Source organism: Rhinopithecus roxellana, chromosome 18 (assembly GCF_007565055.1).
Source record: "Rhinopithecus roxellana isolate Shanxi Qingling chromosome 18, ASM756505v1, whole genome shotgun sequence".
In the NCBI taxonomy this organism is placed as follows: Eukaryota; Metazoa; Chordata; class Mammalia; order Primates; family Cercopithecidae; genus Rhinopithecus; species Rhinopithecus roxellana.
The window spans coordinates 65,834,142-65,854,814 of record NC_044566.1 but is presented as its reverse complement, the minus strand read 5'-3'; positions in this window follow the sequence as shown (position 1 = coordinate 65,854,814).

The window sequence follows — 20,673 nt, the reverse complement described above, 5'->3', positions numbered from 1 at the left end:
AGCTAATATTGCCTCCATTCTGTGAAAAACAAATATAAATCATGCATGTACATGTGTGTATATATACAGACACATATCTATAAATTATCTCTTTATAACATTTTGTAAGGATTTCAAGTGACACAGGATTCAGTGGAAAACTACTTACATATACCTAAAATGAATTTTACATTATGATATTTTTAATTCTGTCATCAATTTGATTTTTATCAAGTTGCATTAAATATTTTAAGACATAAAATTAATCAATACACACATATTATACACTAGCTTCCTGAGAAGCATTCCTCCTCAGGTGAAACACTTACTTCCCAAAAGAGTTAATGAATACAGGAGCTAATTTTTATACAGCATGGCTTTCATCAAAATTTCTTCCCTCTGAAATGCTGACTTGGTTATGAAACTTTAACAAAATTATCAGGTTGTTTATATACAGTGAGACTCTATGTTATTTCAAATATCTCAAAAGCTGACCTCTCATGTGCCAGTAAAACCTTAATCTGCCATTATTTTGTTTTCTTTTATGCTTGTTACTATCACTCCTTTCAAATTATAATCTACTGCATTTATTGTGAATGTGCCAAAGTGTTTAAGATCTAATCATAAAATTCATTGGGAAGAAACAACTCAATTGGGGTGTCATTTCAGATTCATAGAAATTTTATGCAAAATACTTACGATTTTTATACATTAAAATACACAATATACTTTATCATTACATTCAAAAGGACCTAAGACACTAATTGTTCTTACTTAACAAAACATAAAACTGGATTCTTGTTCAATAAGCATTCTGGGGTGTCTCTACAAAATAGAGGGTTTAGTAAGTTATCTCTAAATTTCCCTCTTGTATATAACTTTTAAATTCATTTTCTATTAGAATTTAGAGATAAATTTAGATCAGGAATTGACTCCCTAAACCCTGTTAGTACCAGAAAAAAAAAATAATAGTTTACCTCATGGAGATTTAAGAGTATTGTATAGTAAAAGTATATATGTTGGCCGGGTGAGGTGGCTCACACCTGTAATCCCAGCACTTTGCGAGGCCGAGGCGGGCAGATCACGAGGTCAGGAGATCAAGACCATCCTGGCTAACACGGCGAAACCCCGTCTCTAATAAAAACACAAAAAATTAGCCGGGCGTGGTGGCGGGCGCCTGTAGTCCCAGCTACTCAGGAGGCTGAGGCAGGAGAATGGTGTGAACCCGGGAGGCAGAGCTTGCAGTGAGCCGAGATGGCGCCACTCACTCCAGTCTGGGCGACAGAGCAAGACTCCGTCTCAAAAAAAAAAAAAAAAAAAAAAAAAGTACATATGTTAACATTTTTTTTACTAAAAACTGAAGAAAAATTGATAAATATCACAAATGAATGCACTTTGTTGTTATTTTCAGAGTGTAAGTAGCAAAAAGTGCATATGTCTTAATAGAGACCCTTATAATTTCATTTGTGTGATATTACCTCCTTCTGTCAAGAAACTTGCTGACTTGAACAGGTGAACAGGAGAGAACAGTATTTCTTTGGAATAGAAAAGCCCCATGATAAGTCATCACTTACACGTTACCAAGTTTTCATGATGCCTTTTTTGAGCTGTTCTAAGAAATGTGTTATATCATATTGTTCATATTGTAAATTTTTCTTAAACATATTATTCATAGACATGAAATTGTTTCCTACAATAATTTTTTAAAATTTTGTTCTCTTTTATTCACATTAGTTAATGCTCTTAAATAATGGAGTTTCCATCTATAATTTAATAACTAATGAAAACACACCCTCCACATTCTCACAATAGTCTTCAAAATCACCTTATTTCTCTACTGTCCCCAGGAGATTCTAGAGTGCAAAGGAGTAGTTTATTCACCTTGGATGATCTAAAATTCTGATACGTTTTCTAGATTCCCACTTGTTAGTCTCTAGTCCATAGCAGAAGAATTGGAAAATCAGTGAATGCACCGTTTCTACCTGAGCTAAGGGTCTAAACGTTGTTTTGGATTCTTCTTAATAAATAGAAGAACAAACATAGTATAAGAGAAGTTACATCACAAAAGATAGTGGAATTGGAAGCTCCGGGAATCGGTCCTTACTCGCGTGTGCACGCGCACACACACACACACACACTGTTCTACTGAGCTGGCTGGCAAGAACCATAAGGTAACAATTTTGGAGCTCTGGAATCTAGAGAAACACTCTCAACATCCTGGGAAGCACCTGATGAAGAAACAGACTGGTAAATTTCATTGAATTGTGGTGTTTTGCTTAGCCACTATCATCCCCCATCCCCAACCCCGTGACAGGCAGATACGGAGATGGCACCCATGATGCTGCTGTGGCTAGCTAGAACCAGATTGGGAAATAGAGACCCTGTTCCCTCAAAACAGAAATGATTCAGTTTGATCACTGCTTTTCATCACTGAGAGGCCAGGATAGAGGTGAGACATTACATCAACCCCTACTCGCTGGAGTCACTATTCCCACCACATAAATCAGAAGAAGTTTTCAAAGACAGGAACCTTTCTTTTCTTTTCTTACTGGATCCAGGCATTTAAGAAAACACCTGTCAAGTCATTGGCTGATTGTAGAGATAACACAATAGGCACTCTAGAGAACACACATGACAAGAAATACACTCCTCCCATAAAAGAGACAACTGCAGCCTTCATCAAACAACAAAAGCAATTTCTGGAGAAAAGGTAGAATCTTGTTTTCAGAATTACCACATTACAATATTCAAAACGTTCAGTTTTCAAGAAAAATTACAATACATACAAATAAACAGGAAAGTATAGATCATTTATAGGAATAAAAAGAGAATTTAACTAAGACCGAGACATTGGACTTACTAGACAAAGACTTTAAATTAACAGTCTTATTCAAAAACTGAAAGAAACCATGGATAAAGAACAAAAAAAAAAAAAATCAAGAAAACTATATATGAAAAAATACAGAATATCAATAAAGAAATAGAAATTATTTTTTAAAAGAATCAAATAGAAATTCTGGAGCTAAAAGTAAAATGACTAAAATAAAATATTTACTAGAGGAGTTAAATTGCATATTCAAGCAGATAGGAGAAAGAATCAGTGAACTTAAAGAGAATGTAATTTAAATTAGTCTGGGCCGGGCGGGTGGCTCATGCCTGCAATCCCAGCACTTTGGGAGGCCGAGGCGGGTGGATCACGAGGTCAAGAGATCGAGACCATCCTGGCTAATATGGTGAAACCCCATCTCTACTAAAAAATACAAAAAAATTAGCCGGGCGTGGTGGTGGGCGCCTGTAGTCACAGCTACTCCGGAGGCAGAGGCAGGAGAATGGCATGAACCCGGGAGGCGGAGCTTGCAGTGAGCCAAGATGGCACCACCGCACTCCAGCCTGGAAAACAGAGCAAGACTCCATCTCAAAAAAAAAAAAAAAAATTAGTCTGACAAGCAGAAAAAAAAATATGAAGAAAAATTAAGAGCCTAAGGATCCTATGGCACACTATCAATTATACTAACACACACATTATAAAAGTCATAAAAAGAAAAGAGACAGAGAAAAGAGCAGAAACATTTGTAAAGAAATAATGGCCAAAAACTTGGTTAAGTTTGATGAAAGATGTGAAGCTACACACAAAATACTCAACTTTAAAGCACAGAAAACTCAGAGATCCACAGAGACATACTATAATCAAGCTCTAGAAAGTCCTAGTTAACAGAAAATTTGAAAACAGTAAAAGAGAAGCAATTTGTCATGTACAAAGGATCCTCAATAAGGTTAACAACTGATTTTTCATCAGAAACTATGGAGGCCAAAAGGCAGTGAGATATATTTAAAGTACTGAATTTTTAAAAGCTGTCAGCCAAGATTTCCATGTCTGGAAAGACCATCCTTCAAAAATGAAGGCTAAATTATGACCTTCCCCAATAGACAAAAGCTAAAGAGATTTGTCACTAGTAAACCTGCACTACAATAAATGTTAAAGGGAGTTTTTTAAACTAAAACTAAAGGACACTAGATGGTAACTTGAAGCCCCATGAAGAAATAAAGATTACTCATAAAGTTAACTACATAGGTAAATATAAAACTCAGTATTATTGTACTTTTGGTTTATAAATACTTTTTGTTTTCTATGATTTAAAAGATAATTACATAAAACAGTAATTATAAATCTATGTTAATGGGCATACAACATATAAAGATGTAATAGCTAACAACAGCAAGATAAAGAAAGATGGAGTTGGATAAGAGTAGATTAATGTATATTATTGAAACTAAGTTGATATCACTTCAAACTAGTTATACATTTAATATACCCCTGGCAACCACTAAAAAAAACTTTAAAATATACAGAAAATAAAATTAAAAAGGAATCAAAATGGTATATTAGAAAAAAGTCACTCAAACACAAAGAAAGGCTGTACTGGAGGAATTCAAGAACAATAACAACAAAAAGATATAAGACATAGAGAAAACAAATAGCACAATGGCAGAAGTAAATTCTTCATTATCAGTAATCAGTTTAAACAGTTAATAATCAGTAAATGGTTAAACTCACCAATTCAAAGACAGAAAATGGAAGAATGGATAACAAAACATGATCTGACAATGTTCTGCTTACAAGAGACTTATTTTAGAACCAAAGACACAAATAAGTTGAACGTGGAAAGATAAAAAAAATTCCATGCAAATAGTAACCAACAGAGAACTGGGTGGCTACATTAATATCAGAAAAAAATAAATTTTTAGTCAAAAATTGTGACAGGAGACAGATGGGCATTTTATATTGATAAAACACTCAGTGCATTATGAAGTTATAACAATTATCAACACAGACATAACAGAGACCTAAGATATGTGAAGCAAATAATGACAGAATTGAAGGGAGAAATAAGTACTTCTACAATAAGAGTTGGTGACTTTAACAAATCACTTTCCATAATAATAGAATGTCTAGATGGAAGATTAATAAAGAAACAAAAAACTTGGACAATACTACCAACTAGACCAGACATATATACAGAATGCTTCACCAAACACAACAATATACACTTTCTCAAGTTCACGTGAAACATTTCGTGGATAGAACATAGGTAAGGCCATAAAACAGCTCTCAGTAAATTTTAAAAGATCAAAATCATGCAAAATATCTTCTTCAACCACAATAGGGTGAAGCTAGAAATCAATAACAGAAGAACAACAAAATTTAGCAAATACATAAATATTAAACAACACTCACTTAAACAGCCCAATAAAGGAAATCAATAGGGAAATTAGAGAACACTTTGAGATAAATGAAAACAAAAACTCAATATACCAAAACTTGTAAGAAACAATGAAAGCCGTACTCAGAGGGAAATTTACAGCTGTAAATGTCTACACTAGAAAAGAAGAAAGATCTCAATCAACAACCTTACTTTAAACTTTAAGGAACTACATAAAGAAGAGCAAACAAAACCCAAAGCCAGTAGGAGGAAGGAAATAATAAAGATTAGGGCAGAGATAAGAAAAGCAGATGATATAAAAACAGGAAAATTAACAAAATCATAAGTTTGGTCTTTGAAAGGATAGAATATAATGGATAAATCATTAGCTAGTCTGTGAGAAAAAAACAGATAAAACACAAGTAACTGAAATAAAAAATGAAAGTAAGGATATTACTGTCAACCTTACAGAAACTATAGAGATTAGACGCCCTAACAACTACGCAATCTAGATGACATGGACAGATTCCTAGAAACACACAAGCAGAAAATGCTGACTCAAGAAGAAGCAGAAAATCTCAAAGGACCTACAAGAGGATAAATCCATAATCAAAACCTCTCAACAAGACAATTCCAGGACAAGATGCATTTACTGGTGAATTCTACTAAACATTTAAAGAAGAATTAAAACCAATTATATTCAAATATTTTTCCAAGAATTAGAAGAGGAGGGAACACTTCCTAACACATCTATAAAGCCAGGATTATTCTAGTACCAAAGTCAGACAAAGATACTACAAGCAAACTACAGACAAACATCTCTTAGGAATGCAGACATAAACACACACACACACACACACACACACACACACAGCTCAAGAAAATACTAGCAAATTAATATTAACAGCATGTTTTTTGAGACAGGGTCTGATTCTGTTGCCCAGGTTCAACAGCAGTGGTGAAATGACAGTTCACTGCTGCCTTGAACTTGAACTCCTGGTCTCAAGCAATCCTCCTGCCTCAGCATCTGAGTGGCTGGGATTATAGGTGCATACCACCATGCTTGGCTACTTTAAAAAAAATTTTTTAGAGATAAGATCTCACTATATTTTCCAAGCTGGTCTCAAACTCCCAGCCTCTAGAGATCCTCCTGCCTTGGCCTCACAAAATGCTGTGATTACAGGTGTGAGCCACCACGCCTGGCCTTAACAGCATATTAACAGGATTATACACCAAGATCAAATGTTATTTATCACAGGACTGCAAGGGCAGTTCGACATAAGAAAATTAATGTAATTTACCTCATTAATAGAATTCAACAGATGCAGAAAATCCACTGACAGTATTCAACACCCTTTCATAGCAAGAACACTCTGAAAACTGGGACTAGCAGAGAACTTTTGCAACAATATAAAGGGCTTTTATGAGAAAACCACAACTAACATCATACTCAATTGTGAAAGCCTAAAATTTTGCCCTCAAAATCAGAACAAGAAAAGGATTGCTGCTTTCACTTCTGCTACGCGTAATTATACTGCGGGTTCTAGACCAGAGCATAGGTATTCAATATCCTTGGTCATTAAAGAAATGCAAATCAAAACCACAATGAGAGATACCTTTTCACACCGACTAGAACATCTTAAACCAAGAAAATGAAAAATAACTAGTTTGGCAAGGATATAGAGAAATAGGAACTCTCATGCATTGCTACTGGGAATATAAAATTGTGCAACTACTGCGGAAAAACGTTCCTCAAATTACACATAGAATTAACGTATGATCTATGATCCAGCAATTCTACTCCTAGGTATATACTCAAGAGACAGTGAAAATATATGTCCATACAAAAATTATACAGAAAATACCTACAGTAGTAGTATTCATAACATTTGAAAGTTTAAAACAACTCAAATGTTCATCACTGGATTAACAGATAAAGAAATTGTGGCATGCACATGTCATGGAATATTACTCAACCATAAAAAGAAGCAAAGTACTGATACATACTATACGTGGATGAATCTAAGAAAAATTACGTTAAGTTAAGGAAGCCAGGCACAAAAGGTCACATATTCTATTATTTGCATTATATGATGTATTAGTTAGCGTTCTTCATAGAAACAAAACCAAGAACCCACAGGAGTGTGTGTGTGTGTGTGTACAAACAAAAAGAACAGGTAATATGTACCACAGAGGTTTCTTTTTCCTAAAATGACATTGCCCTTCCTCAAAAACGTTGGGGAAAAGCCGTATCTCTCATCCTCAAAACACATGAGCAGAAAGCACAAGTTAGAGAATGCTCTGAGGAACAAAGAAGTCAGCAACACCTATTTAATTGATCTCATCAATTAAATCTAGTCCACAGAGATACATACCAACTTCCTACCCATGTAGAAAAATAATGTAACAGGTGTGTGTGTGTTTAAACTAAAGATATTGTATTCACTGCAATGTCAAAGTAAAATTCAGAGAAAATAAGTTTGTTAGTCCAGGCTCTTGCCAATGCAAGATTATTCCCTAAGCTGGGACTGCAAGTGTTTTGTCTAGGACAGTTTCAAATGACTCAGACAAGAAGGGCTCCACGTCATTCTGTGGAAAATGAGGCTACAGCCCAGAAAACTATGGCAACATATCCCATGTCCTTACTTTCAACTTTCACTTTGCTTGGGTTGGATTTCTCTGAGGTATGCTATTTAAAAAGACCCCTAAACACACACACACACACACACACACACACACACACACACACACCCTCTCTCTCTCTTCTCTCTCTCTCTGCCCCCATCTCTAATCATCACTCTTAACGTGGTTCTACCTGCTCCTAAGACAGCTAAGATTTACTTATACATAAAATGCTAAAAAGGAGCAAATGAATAAATTAATAGGCTAATGAATGAAATGAGACGCAATTAGCCTTCACTTTATTCCCTTGAATAGGCAGAGTAGGGTAGCAGAAGGAAACTGCTGGTCTAGAAGTCTTCAATGCCCATTCACTGGACATGGGATCTCATCAAGTCAGTGTTCTTGAATCTCAGATCCTTCACGTATACAATAAGGAAATGTATACCCTCTATGCTTTTAAAGTATTTTGGAAAATCAAATGACATGATAGACACCAAAATGCCATGTGGGTGAACTATGACTGTTTACATCTCTGTTTCTTTTCATTTTTTGCATTGTTCTTCAAATGTATTTATGTCTTTTTAGTTAAAAGATTGAATGTATTTCTCATGTACAATACAGTGTTTTCACATTAGTGTTTGTTTTCCTTCCTTTTAAAGGGCAACTTTATGAAGTGTCATAAAAGAGAGGTATAAAGGCCTGGATCGAAATTGAATCAGAACTTTTCAGCTCCTTTCTTAAATTCCACCTTAGAGTTACAAAAAGTCATTCTTGTTTTTCATATGAACATCCTCAAAGGTCAACTTTTATTTTAGATGAAGTATCACATATAGAATAAAGATTATAAATATTAACAGCAACCACGGCTGCTTTAATCTTTGACAGAATGCATATGTTTATCCAGTTCCAAGTTAACGCTGTTGTTACTACTCTTTAAAATTAGAGAAACTCCATGTGTGAATACTTTAGCATGTTGCTAAATATTTTGTGGGTTTGTGCTTTATATAGCTATCTTGACTGATACCAGTCTTCTCTCCCAAATGTGTAGTATTTTCAAATATAAACACACACTAAAAGAAACTAAATGTGGATTGTGGGTGACATTAATAATCCTGCATTACAGATTTCCAAGGCTACATTCAAGAGACTTAAGTGTGTAATGCACCAATAACTATTATACTGTATTATACTGAGTGTCACTATTATAAACACATTGATCGACTCCTCCATTTTTCAAATTTAAACATACTTTAAAGTTTGGCATTAGTCAATAAATCATCCTAAGATATTAAAAGCTAGAAAAGTCTCTGAGAGATATGTCCATCAGTAGCAAAATTCCTGACCCCCTTATTTTAAATGATCTCCCTTTGTCAGTGTCTACTGACACTGTCAGGTCAGGAGGTATACTCCATTTTCATTCACTCCTAATAATTTCTTTTTAAAAACTGACTATAATAAATGGTATCTCAAAGTGTGTCCATTTTTGCTTTTTTATTTCTCCTTTTTCATGAACCAGGAACATTTAAAGTTTCATTTTTCTGATCTATTACAAAACTAAATTTTGGATTCAAGTATTCTTTCTGAAATTTTTACTTGTTACTGTTTCATTAAGATTGGCTGTGGTCTTTATTAACTCTCTCTTCCCAATTTCTTCCGTTTGTTTTTCCTTTTCTAATTCCTTATGATAGATTTCTGTCTTTATTTTTCCTTAGTTCCTTTATTTTTAGCATTTATTCCTTAGTAACAAAGTAATTTAAAGTACAAAATGTCCCTCTGAGTCCAGCTCTACCCCATCACATTTAGTGTGAAGTTTCCTCCTTATTGCTTTGATCCAAAAATTTTATGCGAGTGTGTTTCTTAGTATTCAACTAGTGAAACCATTTTTGTGACCTCTCAGTAGTCTTTGTGCCTAAAAATCTCTGTTTATTCAGTTTTTCTTCATAGGTAATTAATGAGCACTTTTTGTGTGTGAAAGTCCAACCAAATATATATGGCCTCCTTTGAAAAACACAAGCTTATGTTTATGATTATTGTTTGTTGATTGTGTATTCAATTACTGCAAGACTAATTTATTTTGCCTGCTAGATCTGTCCATTTTCCAAAACAGTATATTGAAGTTTCCTGTTACAAACATGTTCCTATCACATACTGCATTTTGCATAGTTATTGCCTTGTATATTTTTCTGATATATTTTTTATGCATAGAAATTTAGGAATGCTATAATTCCTTTTTATCATTACTCAATACCCCTGCTTAACCTTAAATGCAAGAGTATTATTTTAATACTTTATCACATTAATGGTATTGTGATATTAGTATATTGCCTTTCCCACTTTCTACTTTTTAGAGTTTTTAAATAAGTGTTTTGTTGATTTTATTTTGTTTAATATTGCCTTGCGTTTAATTATCTTGACAACCTTATTTTCTAGCTTTCTGTTATTTATTTAAGTGTTATCATATAGCATATAACTGGGTTTTGTGTTATACATGTAAAAATAACAGTTATCTTTAATGAAAGCATTGAGCCCACTTGCATATGCCATAATGGCTAAGATGCCTTGATTATATATTTTTTATCTTACCTTATGACTGCTAAATATTTCAAATTTTCTTAGTTTTGTTACTTTGATCAATTATCTAATCATTCTATTTTTTTTCCTCTTATTAATTTACAAATTCTATCATACTTTTCCATTTCATTAATAGTTACCTCTCATGGATATATATTTCCTTCTATCTTTTAAAAGCAAGTGACCAAATATTTCCCCCACATAGATGTACTGTTTCACTCTTAGAGATGGGTTTTCCCCACCAAAATGCTTTTTTTCCTCATTATAGCCATCTCTTTATAATTAAGTTCTGTTTGAAATATTTTGTCCACTTGAACTTCTAGTTCTCAAAGTTGAGTCTCAACTAGATCTCATCTTTAATTCATCAGTCAATTATTTGCTTGGAAAATCATGGGAGATAGCTTGGCAGTTTCATCCCTTGTGGATCTCGTGTTAAAATCTGAACCCCACTGTTGGAAGTGGGCCTGGTGGGTGGTGGTAGGGTCACGGGGGCAGATCCCACATCCTCTCTGTAATGAATGAGTTCTCACTCTACTAGTTCACGCGAGAGCTGGTTGTTTCAAGGGGCCTGGCACCTTCTCCCTTCTCTCTTGCTCCTGCTCTTGCCATGTGACATACCTGCTCCCCTTCGGCTTTCCACCATGATTAGAAGCTTCCTGAGGCCTCACCAGAAACAGATACTGGTGTCATGCTTCCTGTTCAGCCTACAGAACCATGAACCAAATAGATCTCTTTTCTTTATAAATGACCCGGTCTCATGTATTTCTTTATAGCAATGTGAAATGGACTAATACATCATATTTTCAGCTTTAGGAAGTTAAGTACTTTTTAAAGTGTAATATTCAACTTCAATATCTTCCAGTATTTTGTTTCTGCCTTTTGTTCCTTCTGGCTAGGCTTCTGTTGTGTTTCTTCTGACCACTCTTCCTTCTCTGGATATTAGAAGGGACTTGTATTTGGACAGGAATGTGATTCTAGAGAGTCCACGGGATAGCACAGCACTCTTGCATGGAAGGGAAAGTCGTGTCTCCCTTAATTGTTCGTGGAAGCAGAAAGCCTGCCAGTCCCTGATGAGGTCCTTGTCTGCCTCGGGAATGGTGAAAGACCCCTACCTGTTTCGTTCTTTTTTGGTCTCTTGGAGGCCAAGGGGACGTGCCACAAGCTCATGGAGCTGGGGTTAGCACAAAGATCCTCATATTTCTATGAGCCTAACTCTGCTCAGGCTCTGCTGTTTTCTGGCGTCACCCCAAGCTCCCTGTAGATATTTTCCACACATTTGATCAGGCCACTGGGAAAAACCCTACAATCATTCTCTCTACCAAGACTCCCAGGAATTAAGACTTTACCTATGCCCTGGTCCCTATAATGGCCTGTAACCACCAGGAAAGGCACCTACATGACGTCTGGGTATAGAGCGGAAGGATCTGCATGCAAGGCCACCATCAGTTTCTTGCTCTACCCGGGACTGCATCCTGAGCCAGACTTTTGAATATTTGCTTAAAAACCCTCGTGCCTTCAAACTGGCTTTGCAGATTCTAATCTCCTTCCCCTAATCCAGGAGTCCCCAAACCTGGCTGCACACTGGATTTCTCTGGAGATTTCCTAAACATCCCGATTCCTGAGGCCCAATCTCAACTAGTAAATCAGAATATCAGGGAGCCATGCAATACTCTGTCATTCATCACACTACATGTACTATGTCATTAAACTGTAAAGTTCCTTGAGGTCTACAACAACGTAGTATAACATTTTAGGGAGTCTCCTTAACACCTTACCAAGCCTAGAACAATGCCAAGAACAAAACATAAATTTTGGTAGGTAATAGGGGTTGAAATAGAAGGACATCCTTAAGAAAATTCTGGGTAATGCAAAGGATTGTCATATAGGACAGAAAGCAAATCCACAGAAGCAAGCTAAAGATGAATGATGACCTAGGGGAAGAAGTGGCTCTACCTGGTACAGGTGTGTCAGGGATGGCTTCCAGAGAAGGTGACAGGCCAGGGCCAGGAGAAGGAAAGGAGCATGTGGCATTTTCTAGCTAGACAGGATTTCACTTTCTGCATCTATAAAAAGCGTTACTATGAGTATTTTGATGTTAAAGGGGGGCTTTCTGTACACAGAGACCATAACCTGAGGTCACCAGATGTTTTTAACTAATCCAAATGATTAAATTGCAAATGCAAAAACCCAATTTTCCAAAACTTGAAGTTCAAATTATAAGTGTTATGTGCTAATTATAACCATGACTTTAAAACATAGTCCAATTCTCCTATTCATTTCTATAACTGAAGTCTAAAATCAATTGCTAAATCATCTTTTTAAAATTTTAAACGTAAGATAATTGATTGAATTATCTTACATAAATATTACATGTACTTTTCTTTCTTGGCTTTTTTTTTTTTTTTTTTTTTTTTTGAGACGGAGTCTCACTCTGTCTTCCAGGCTGGAGTGGTGCAGTCTCGGGTCACTGCAACCTCCACCTTCCAGGTTCAAGCAATTCTCCTGCTTCAGCCTTCCGAGTAGCTGGGATTACAGGCACCTGCCGCAACACCTGGCTAATTTTAATAGAGACGGGGTTTCACCATGTTGGCTAGGCTGGTCATGAACTCCTGACCTCGGGTGATCTGCCCATCTCAGCCTCTGAAAGTGCTGGGATTACAGGCATGAGCTACGGTGCCCAGCCAATATTACGTATACTTTAAGTACCAAAAGTATGCAGATTATTTCAATGATAAAAAATTGTCCCTATGCTTAAAAGTGTGAATTTCCCAAAGGTTGATTTATTTACTTTTTTTTTTTAATTAAAACCTCCCAAGAATAGGAAATCTACTCACCTTTCAGGGGAAGAGTTTACCTTTGCAAGCAACATGGGCACCTTCTACAGGTGAGTTCCAAAACTCGGGACCAGAAGCCACACAGCCACCCAAAATGATTTTACCAGGACCCCAGATGCACAGACCGAGCTTCCTTCACAATGAGAAAAATAGATTATTCCTACACACTTACAAACAAATCTTTTGATTTCAGTCTCTAGGCCCTTCTTGGTTACAGGGAATTTCCCTCAACCAAACTTTCACTGCTGGAAGAAAGTTGTATTCCTTTTATATATTTACTGTCTGGCAAGGCCATACCTTGATTTGATTGATTCTGCACAACATCAGTGTTTGGTTGATTGATTCTGCACAACATCAATGTGTGGCCCAGCTCTGAGGTTGCCATACTAAGTCAGGCTCATCACAAAAATGACAAGTGCAGCTTCTGTTTCAGTGAGTTTAGCCTGAGGAGCACGGAGAGGAGTCATATGCCATCCTTTGGGACTCTAAACCCCAGCCTCTCTGGGATTGCTTAAAAGCAGGCGACGTCGAATGACAAGTCATATGACAGCGTGCCAAGTCTTATTCTTACATTTAAGTGGTGAAGTTAGTGCCGCCTCCACTCCAAGAAGCCAAATTACACGGGAAATTATATTACTGTAGTAAAGAAAGTATTTTGAATGCTGCCAAATGTTGAGCTCAGATATGAGTTTCTCCAGTTCCAAGGAATGTCTGAGATAGGAAAGTTCAAAAGCCCCAACCCCTATAAAATTAGCTTTCTTACTTAAATATAATACCAAATGAACATACTACCTTGAGAAACATTTCAAACTTCAGCAGGTTTTTCTAACACCAGTGAGACGTTAACTTTGCCTATGACAGATTTATTTCTGCAGGAGATCTAAATGAATTCAACATTCACATCTCAAAAGGCAACAGAATTTCTCTCTTTTAAAGGGCCTCATGGAAAACACTAGTTAGAAATGTTTTCAGACACTGGATTAATTATTATTAATAGATAAAACTATACGAAGTCTGAAATGTTTATTCCCATGCCATAAATAAACAATGACCAGAGAACTGTGTGTTTAGAAAATAAATAATCACTCAAGTATTGCTACGTTAGAGTAGTTACCTAACATTAGGAACCTTCCAGCTGAGGGAAACTCCTCCTCCAACCCCATAGACACAGGAGGTATTAACCAGCCCTGGAGGTGAAACTGGATTTTAGCAACTGGACTTTATCTTACGCTACAATGAAATATCAATGCAAGACATTGGATGTTTTTCTATGGTTATGGGTCTGGTTTTTTTTGTTGTTGTTGTTTCTGTTCTGTTTTAATTTCTCCAATAGTCACTAAAATCTCTAGGTAGATTTCTCCTCCTTTGATTCAACTGACCTAACATTTATTAGGGAAAGGGATCCAAAGTCACAAGTTTAATAATTAAGGGAGTATCTACTGTAATATTCAAAGTGTATGAACAGCAATATCCTTAAACTGGTATTACAATTTTTATGATAATTGTAATTTGAAAAATTACCGCACTTGCCAGACTTAAGGAAATCCTTATATAGTGACTACCACCTTGTGGGAAAAAGAAAAAAAGGATCCGTGGAAACTAGAAATAAGTGTCGGTGGAAAGAGGCAGGAAATAAACAGAATATGCCCCAATGATTTGAGGAGAGTGACAAGAATGTACTTTTCCAATCCTCTGAAAAAGTGATTTTAATCAACTCTATCTCCTGCTATCACACACCAGATAAAAATGGTGCTAACCAGAATCTGGTCTCTCTAACTATTTTCATTGCTCAAATTCTTATCCTTTAAAACAGGATAGTGTCCCCTAATTTTCTCACCTCATATAACCTGAAGCCAATGAATTTCCTTTTTGTCTATTTGAAAAGAAACCATTTTCACTTGAAAAGAAAGACGAGTTTTGTGGCCTTGTGAAATGACTTGGGCATTTAGAAGAGAAAAAAGTTACATCGACATCTACATTGCCACATGAAATTGTATAAAATACACATTCCAATTCTTTCCTTTTTCTGAGCGCTTAATTTTCAGTGTGATAAAATTACTTCAGTTGGTTATATGTTGATTGCCAGAAAATAGACACTGGAAAGTTACAATCTTCTATGAGCATTTATTGAGTACTACTGCTCCATCACACCACAGTAAGTGCTAAGAGGTTGTTTATAATTGGAGATAGAAACTGTCTTTACACACGTAGAGTCTCAATAATCTGGAGTGAGTCAAGATGGATGAATAAATATTATCGCTAGCAGAGGCATTCAATCTATACAAGTTCATATCAATTTCTTGCCACCTTTCATTTTTATACACATATATATATATAAACATACATTCATATGAGAAACACATTTGTCACATGAGTGATAATAGCACTGAGACTAAATCTACTTGGCCAGGTAAAGTTGCAGGGATGTAAAGTGAGTTTTGTGTTGTGCTCCACAGACAAAAAATGTTTGGCAGAAGGGAGGATACTCATGGCACCAGAGATGGTCTCCATCCATCCATCCAGCTGCTGTTATCTAGCAGATATTTACTGCTGAAAGTTTAAATTCTTTCTACATCATTAGCCCCACAGAGTTTGCAGTCCACAGCAAGTGCCCTGGATAAATGATGTGAGGCTGATGGAGGAACAATGGAAAACTAGCGTCATGGAATGATTTCAATCCTGCGGGTCTGTTGGCATCTTTTAAAAACCAGTTACTTTATCAAATGCATACAAACAGCAAAAATACGGCTTAGGACTGGTGACCAGTGGTCTAAGCTACATGGCAAAGAATCATAGTTGTTTTCAAGATAAGGTCACAGATTGTACCGTCTCCACCAATATCTGTGACTTTTCTCTAGGTTTAGGACATTGTAACTCTAGGAGAGGGAGGAGTCCTAAGAGAGGGAGCCTCTATCACTTTTGTTCCCTACCATATACCCAATGCCTTGCACATGGTATGAAGTTGAGCCATCTGAAATTGTCATTTTGCAAGTTAAAACATCTAAATGTTGGCAGTGCCGTGTTTCTTGCAATAAGAGAATGAAAAATGCCTCTCTTGACTGGGGCAGGAAGAACAGTGATGCTGTAGGGGCAGATAATCATGTGTGCATAATAAGAACATTTTCTTATACAAAAATGGACTTTTTTCTGCTTAAACATGTTAAATATTTCATTTTCAACATCTTCCCCAATCTTGCCTATTGGCCTTCCTGACCACTGAGTGTTCAGCAATCAAAAAAAAAAAAAAACAAAAACCTGTTTCCTAGATTTCTTTCTTGATTATAACTAATCATTCAAAGGCATCATCCTAGGGTCTAATGCAATTGATTTTCAGTGAACTTTTAAATAATTATGGAAATAATAAGTAAAAGAAAGACTGAAGATGAATAAATGCTGTAATGTTCAGAAAGGAAAAGAACGCTCATAATACAAACTGTACAGGCTGGCAAGTTTGGTGTTCAGCCAAGAAAATGTTTTGAACAAACTGGTAAGCAAATAATGTGTGAAGAATTTAATCTTGAAGTAAAGAGACAATCATTAGGAGTCAGGAAAGACTCCCAATAATCATATCGTGAACATTCTTCTTGCCTGGAAGATTTTTTTTAAATGCACCATTAAATACACATCTGTATTTAATGGTCAACTGACAAAAATATTCGTGATACCTTTCTGGTGGTATAAAAAAATTATTGCTTGAGTTTTAATGTATTTAGACAGAATCATGATTGACTGAAGACCCACTTCACCATTGTCATGGGTCAATTTAACAGAGGAGTCTTTGAAGTCACAGGACTCTCAGCCGTATGCGCAGTCCACTTCAACAGCATTACCAATGACTTAGATGAAAACATGCCTGCAAGCTCATCAAATGTGTTTTAATTCTTTCTTTTGTTCTGCAAAAAATACATTTAAAGCTATACATTTTCCTCCCAGAACTGCTTTAGCTGTGTCTCAGATGTGTCAGTCGTCTTCTTTTGACATTTCTTTTATGATTTCTTCGTCAAGTATTCAGATTTTTCTTTCAGTTTCCAAACATACATGATTTGTTTTTTTTTAATTTTTTTAAATTTCACTACATGTATGGTCAAAGCATATACTATGTATGATCTTGGTTATCTAAAAGTTGTTCAGGTTTACTTTCTTGGTAATGTAGTATGTGGTCAATTTTTGTGTTCTATGTGTGTTCAAACAGAAAGTATGTTCTCTATTTGTTGAAAGTGATTTGTATCTACTAGCTATTCAACTCTGACAAACGTTTATTTTTTCTGATCGATATATCAAAACCTAATCATTATCTATTTTTCCCTATAGTTTTTTCAGTTTGCTTTTTGAAGGAAATCTTAAAATGTATACATATTCATGTTTACTAGACTTTCTTGAAAACTATCATTTTTTACTAATATCTAGCATTCTTTCTTTTAGATAATATTTCTCTAGTAAATCATTTTTTTACCCCTTTAATCTTACTGAAATTATTTCTATTACATTTTGGTTTTCATCCCATCTGAATATCTTCATCAGATCGTTAAATCCCTAGTCATTCTAGGTTTTGTTTCATGTATGTTGTACTTTGTTCATTTTCCCCTCTCAATTTCTTAGGCTTCTCAGTGTCTAAAATCTGCCCCCTTTCCCTGATCCAGTTCCTCCACAGGACAATCATTAATAATTAATAGCTCCATTTTCCCTTAGATCTTCAATAATTTCCACCACACTCCCCACCATACACTCAATTCAGTCTTTCCACTCACCCCAGCTCTGCTGGTATCATCTAAAAAATTATTATGAGCATTGAGTATATCTCTTTTTAAGTATTATTTTGACAACAGTAATCTTGACTTCATTTCCAAGTTAATAGTGGCCCTCCTGGACTTAACAGTTTTTTCGGAGTATTACCTCAATGGAGATTTTCAAAGAAGGTAGTTGGTGAAATTTCTGATGCTTTGCTTGCCTAAGATTGTCTTATTTATCCTCGCATTTAAATTGGCAGTTTAAATTTAAACTGGTCGGGCACGGTGGCTCACACCTATAATCCTGACAATTTGGGAGGCCAAGGCGGGTGGATCACCTGAGGTCAGGAGTTCGACACCAGCCTGGCCAACATGGTGAAACCCCATCTCTACTAAAAATACAAAAATTAGCCAGGCGTGGTGGTGTGTGCCCATAATCCCAGCTACTTGGGAGGCTAAGACAGGAGAATCACTTGAACCCGTGAGGCAGAGGTTGCAGTGAGCCAAGATCACGCCACTGCACTCCAACCTGGGCGACAGAGCAAGACTCTGTCTCTAAATAAATAAATAAATAAATAAATAAATAAATAAATAGTTTAGTTAATATAAAATTGTAATTAGGCATTCAGGGGTGTTGTTTCCTTTAATACTTGAAAATGTCACTCAGTTGTATTTCTTACAAAATGGCTGATACCAGTCTGATCCCCGTTCCTTTGTATAAGAGTTTTTATCTCTGGAAGTTTTTAGAAATTTTTTGTTGTCTTTCATTTTCCCACATTTCATTACAGTGTATCTGTATGTGGGTTTTTCATTAGTATATGGCACTATAGCAGTCTTTATAATCTGAGGTCCTCTATCATGGTAGAAATAATGTTGTAATCTCAATTTTTCTCAGCTTCTTTGACTCCTACTATATTTTAACATTTCTATATCCAGCCGTCATATTTTTTTATCAAGTCTTTTACATTTTCCCTCTCTTTATCCCTTCCTGATGCTTACCAGAAGAATTCCTTGGCAAAATATTCCAGCTGATTCATTCTTAAAACTTATTAATTGTTCTTTTTGGTTCATCTGCCATGTTCTTTATTTTAGCTATTACATTTTCATATTAGATAGCTACTAATGATTCTTATTTATGATTTTTAAAAATTCTTGCTTCGTGTTCCACATAGCTTCCTTATCTCTTTTAAAGTATTTATTATACTTAGTTTTTATGCTTGTTTTTGTCTGATTTCTTAAGTTCTGCTTAATGACCATTGTTTGCTCTATGTGTCACTTGTGTTTTATAGGGGTTTTAGTTCTAAGATATTTCCCTATCATCTCCTGTGAGCATATATTTCCGAAGGCCTTCTGTGCCTCTGAAGGTAGCGCGTACCTAGAGGAAGGAGATCTGGGCTGCTGATGTGCACTTCTGATGACTTTGAGGCAGAAGGAATATTCCTCAGAAAGGGAAGCCTCTGAGGCTTCAGCCTAAATCCCAACACTGATTCATGTTGGGTGCCGGGAGGAGCGCATGCACGAAGTGAGCAGCCACCTGGGCAGGATGGTGCCCCTTCCCCACCCGGGAATCATCCCTCCTTTACCACTGTGCCTCCGGCTCCTGGCTTCCTAACTTTGCAATGTTGACAGGTGGGCAATGCCTATCTAGAGAAATTTAAAATGTGCCTCCTAACCTACCTTGCATCCATGGGCCCTGTCCTTCTTCTGCTGCGGGCTGCTTTTTATCCTCCACACACCAGGGCTCAGTTGTCAAGTTCCCAACATTACCTGCCAGAGCCATCACGCCTCCCCTCACCACACTGAATCCAGGGCTGGGTTCCAGATGTGAGTCAACAGCCTGTGGTTAGTGGCTCTCATATAAGACACACACGGATCCAACTAGCAAATTACAGATAGGAATGTCAAACGGGATAGCAGAGACAAAGTCCTGAATAATCTTAGCAGTGTGGTGAGATGGGTCAAATCAAGCTCAATAAACTATAAAGGCATAAACACTGTCCATTCGAGCTTCAACAAAAAAGAGAAAGAGAAAGGAGAGAAAAGGAAGGGAGAGGGGAGGAGAGGGGAAGGGGAGGGGAGAGAAAAAGGGAGAAGAGGAGAGAGGAGGGGAGGGATAGAAATGCAGTACTGTGGAGACATAACTAATTATAAAAAAAAGGCCAAGAGAGTATGATGACCATTGGCCTCAACAAGAGTCAGCAATTCAGTAAGTGGCCAGGAAGGCTCATACAACCTTGAGCAGCCTGTTTTGGAGTGGTCAGAACACGCAGCACTCTGGCCTTATCAGTAGAGACCACACTGGAGAACTGTACTCAGTTCTGAAAAATTGTCTTTAAAAGAAACGTCAAGGAGCTGGCAAGTGGCTACTGACCATTTCTCTTACGGGTTTCAAAAGAAGGCTTCAAATGAATAAGGATGGTCAACCTGAAGAAAACTTTCCAAGAACATATTATATGAAAATATTAGAAATTAAATGTGGCTTCAGAGGGTTGAAATCAGAGAAATGGATGGAAGTTACTGAAGAAAGGATTTTGCTCAATCTAAGAACACGTTTTTCCAGCCATTAAGCCATCTGAGACTGTAATTTTTACATGTGCAATGATAAGTTTTATATCACTAGAGATGGTCAAGATGAGACTGGAAAAAAAACAAAAAAAACTAGGTATAAGCACAGGTGGAGTTGAACCATAGGACATTTGACATCTCTTCTAACCCCAAGTGTCTATCATTTCTTTGTCC